The sequence below is a fragment of the Rutidosis leptorrhynchoides genome, chromosome 1 (genome assembly GCF_046630445.1).
Source record: "Rutidosis leptorrhynchoides isolate AG116_Rl617_1_P2 chromosome 1, CSIRO_AGI_Rlap_v1, whole genome shotgun sequence".
Classification (NCBI taxonomy): domain Eukaryota; kingdom Viridiplantae; phylum Streptophyta; class Magnoliopsida; order Asterales; family Asteraceae; genus Rutidosis; species Rutidosis leptorrhynchoides.
This window is the reverse complement of record NC_092333.1, coordinates 456,220,442-456,225,500: the sequence shown is the minus strand read 5'-3', so window position 1 is coordinate 456,225,500 and position 5,059 is coordinate 456,220,442.

Sequence of the window (5,059 nt, the reverse complement as noted above, 5' to 3'; positions counted from 1 at the left end):
ACAAGTGTAAGGTTGGCCTCAGATTCACGAACCTATATCGTTTATATATATATATATATATATATATATATATATATATATATATATATATATATATATATATATATATTAACATGTATAATGGTAATCGAACAAATTTATATATTATTAGTGATTTAATTGTTATTTTTATTATGTGTTTCATTAATAATTTAATTATCTATATTTCTTTTATATACTTTAGATAAATAATAATAAAAAAATATAATGTTAATATAGTTATGTTATATATAATAATTATATTTTGCATAAATAATATTTGTTGTAATAATAATAATAATACTAATGGTAATATTAGTAATACAAATAATGATAATATTAATAATAATAATGTTAAAAATAATAATTTTAATGTTAAATGCAATAATGATGATAATAATAATAATAATGATAATAATAGTAATAACAGTAATATTTATAATACTTAGTAATAATAATACTAATAATAATAATAATAATAATAATAATAATAATAATAATAATAATAATAATAATAATAATAATAATAATAACAATAATAATAATAATAATAATAATAATAATAATAATAATAATAATAATAAAAATGATAATAATGATACTTATTTTATTAATTCATAAAATGACAATATTAATAACAATAATACTTAAATTAATACTAATTTTAATGATAATAATAATAATCATTTTTGTAACTATAATCCTAATAATGATAAGTGTTAATTAATACGTGTGTTAGTAATAATAATAATAATAATACTTATAATACTAATAACAATAACAATAATAATAATAATAATAATAATAATAATAATAATAATAATAATAATAATAATAATAATAATAATAATAATAATAATAATAATCATAATAATCATAATAATAATAATAATAATAATAATAATAATAATACTAATAGAAATAAAAGTAAAAATGTATACACTTCAAAAGCTTTAAAAAAAAAAAAACCGTCCCGGACCGAGCTCGAACCCGTGACCTCCCGCTTAATCACAAACACTAAACACCACTCCTCCATCCATGTTTTTTTCTGAAATTATATTACACTCTCATCTATTTAACCCGTGTTCCTGTTTCTCCTTCTTCTCCAAATCTTAAACGACTAGGGTATTAATCATCATCGTCAACATGATCATAATCCTAATCATCACGTTTATCATCATAATTATTATTATCGCAGCTTGATATCATCATATATAAATAAAAAAAAATTATGCTCACTAATCATCATCTATCGTTGTTATTCTATGTATTATTGGATCTACTTATACGCCACCCCTCCTAATTATCAACCCATCTTCTTCTTCTTGATTACCCTACATTCATCAATATCATAATGCATTACGCATTCATCTTTCTGGTTTGTGTAATTCGATTAAACAGGAACAAACACACGTATGGCAGCTGAAATCATCGATAGAAATGGGTTTGCAGGCCCGTTTTGTTTATTGTTTCTGTTACAGGCCCAATTAGAATATCGTGACATGCAGTCCAAAATACTCCTCGACTCAGGTTTAAAAACAAAAAAATCAGTCCATTAACCATATAAAGGGTTTCGGTACCTTGTATTTAATATATTTATTCACGAAAAGTAGCAGCCATGATCGACTGGTCCCTCATCCATCAATGTATCCTGTTTCCTTTTTCTTTAAACAAGCAAGTGGGTATTTGATTAGTGGGTGTCGGTGTGTAAAGAGATAAATAAAGAAGTCAAAAGTGTAAGTGGGAAAACATAAAGCGTTTTAATTGATGCCATATCCATATTCACCTTCACTTCATGTATTCCTCATCGATATCATTCACATAATCAAGAATAATAAAGTATAGCTGTAGCGGTTTAATTGAAGATGTGACAAATGATTTTAAATGTTGGTGATGAGGTGAGTTTCGATAATGGTATTTGGTTTTGTTTGGCCTGAACTGAAACAGATAGCAGTGACTTGGTGATCGATCGAGTAGTAGAAAGAAGGGAAAAACAAAGGTGAAAGGTGATGGTTTTCGATTGAGCTAAGGAGTGAGAGAGTAGTGGTTCAAGGTGGTGTGTGCGTAGGTTTTTGATGAAGAGAGGGAGAGAGAAAGATGGAGAGGTGACGGGTCATGATGGTTGATGGAGTAGAAGATGTTGGCGGTTTGATTCAAGAAGAGTGACATGAACAAGAATCATGTGTGTGAAGGTGGTTCTTGGTGTGGTTTCTTCATCAAAAATAGCAAAAATAGTTCCATATTAGTAATAGCAAAACAAATGGGTCTGTGTTGGTGTATGTTGAACTACAAACATAAACATAAGCATTCAGTGGTAATGGTTGTTGTAGTTCTCGGCTACAAAGAAGAAAGAAGAAGTGTGGTGTGTGTTTTTCCATCAAATGTGATTATGTATATGTATATATCATATAGATTGATGGGTGTTCGGTGGAATGAATTTGAAAAGAAAATAGAATTAGGATTTGGTTGTTTGATATTATCACTTTATCTATATTTATTATATATAACGCTAATGCTAATGATAATGGATGGAATCATCCAAAAATAGTGTTACATATCTTCACTTTATCACAGTATCCAAATTAAATCACGGATGAAATAATTGAATGTGGATGTTTGATTGAAAAGATAGAAAACAGAAAGTGTATTCATGTGGTGGTGGTGATACCTTCTTATTTATGAAAATATAGACTAGATAGAATGGATAGACAAAGACATTGATATAATTTAATAATATAATAATAATAAATAACAATTGAAATATAAACGTGTAGATTCTTTAGACACCATCTATCACGGACTAAATTTCATGCTTCGTTGTAAATCATTGGCGATTAAAAGCGTTCAGAAAAATCTCATATTTTTAAATTAACTATATTTATTTATTTTGGTCATTATCGTATCAAATTCGATCATTAACTATTAAATAAAAATTACATTAATTATTCACTCCCAACCCCAAGTAAAATATAAAAAGTTTTAAAATTCAACATATAGTTCCTAAATATATTTTTAATAAACCTATAATTCATATAACTCATTTTCGGATCACCTTTTATTTTAAAATCACATAAGTTTGTTTTTAAATTGATTAATAACTATCAAGATGACAGAAGAGTACTACGAGCGTTTATTAAATAAATTATAAATCATATATGTGTGTGTGTGTGTGTGTATATATATATATATATATATATATATATATTCAATATACTTTTCATATTTATATAGATTTGTAGTAGTATCATATATTATTTTATTTACACAAATGAATTGGATCTTATAAATTTCTATTTCAAATTTATATATATGTTTAAATATATATATATATATATATATATATATATATATATATATATATATATATATATATATATATATATTTATTTATTTATTTACAGATATTGGTTCGTGAATCATCGGAAATAGTCGAAGGTCAAATGAATTCATAACATAGTTCAAAATTTTTGACACTCAACCTTACAGACTTTGCTTATCGTGTCGAAATCATATATAAAGATTAAGTTTAAATTTGGTCAGAAATTTCCGGGTCGTCACAGTTAAATGGATGTTAAACACATTTGTTAAGTGTTAAATGAAGTTTTTGAATGAAGGTAATCATGAGAGGTAATTTTGGGTTAAAATGATATTTTAACATAAGTCAAACGTGGTCAAAAGCAATATGGGTCAATATTGCACGTGTTGGAGTTTTGGCGTAAAATTACGTTTGAATTGATTACTACCTAAGTAGTAACCTAGTGTCGGGACCAAGCTGGTCTAATTAGTGTTAAGTATAATTCGAGTTAAATTGTACTTTGTAGATTGGGTTTGAGTTACCACCCGAAGTGGTAATTGATTTGTGTCCATTAGGTGTTAAATGGGCGGGTTTTGGCGAGCAAGGCGTGATCCCTCGGCTAAGGGATAATTCTAATGACCCGTCCTAATCCATCTGGACGAATACATTACATTTGGTTACATCGCGTGGTACTTGACCTCTATATGATACATTTTACAAACATTGCATTCATTTTTAAAAGACAAACTTTCATTTCATCGAAAGTTGACGGCATGCATACCATTTCATAATATATCCAACTATAATTGATTTAATAATAATCTTGATGAACTCGACAACTCGAATGCAACGTCTTTTGAAATATGTCATGAATGACTCCAAGTAATATCTCTAAAATGAGCAAATGCACAGCGGAAGATTTCTTTCATACCTGAGAATAAACATGCTTTAAAGTGTCAACCAAAAGGTTGGTGAGTTCATCAGTTTATCATAAATATTCATTTCCATCATTTTAATAGACCACAAGATTTCCTTTATTCAATAATCATACACTCGCAAGTGTTTAAAAAAAATCATTCATATGGATTGAACACCTGGTAACCGACCTTAACATCATGCATATAGAATATCCCCAAAACAAAAATCCATCTGTATAATATAAACTCGAAGTACTAAAGCATACCATTTTCCAGTATGGGGGGAGTTAGTGCCCGTAGATCTACCTTTAGGATTCGCGTCAATTAGGGTGTCCGTTCCCTAATTCTTAGGCTACCAAGCTAAAAGGGTGATATTCGATTTCGATAATCCAACCATAGAATGTAGTTTCGATTACTTGTGTCTATTTCGTAAAACATTTATAAAAGCAGCGCATGTATTCTCAGTCCCAAAAATATATATTGCAAAAGCATTTAAAAAGGGAGCAAATGAAACTCACGATATTGTATTTTGTAGTAAAAATACATAAGACGACATTGAACAACGCAGGGTTTTCCTTGGATTCACTAACCTATATCATTTGTATATTTATTAATATACATAATTATAATCGAATAAATTTATATATTTTTCTTAGTGATATAATTATTATATTTAATAATTTATAAGTTTCCTTAATAATTTAGGTAGATATATTTACTTTATTTACTTTAGATAGATAATTGTTATTTATTATAAAAACACTAATATAGTTATGTTATATGTAATAAATATATTTCTATATAACTATATTTTTTTTTGTAAAAGTAA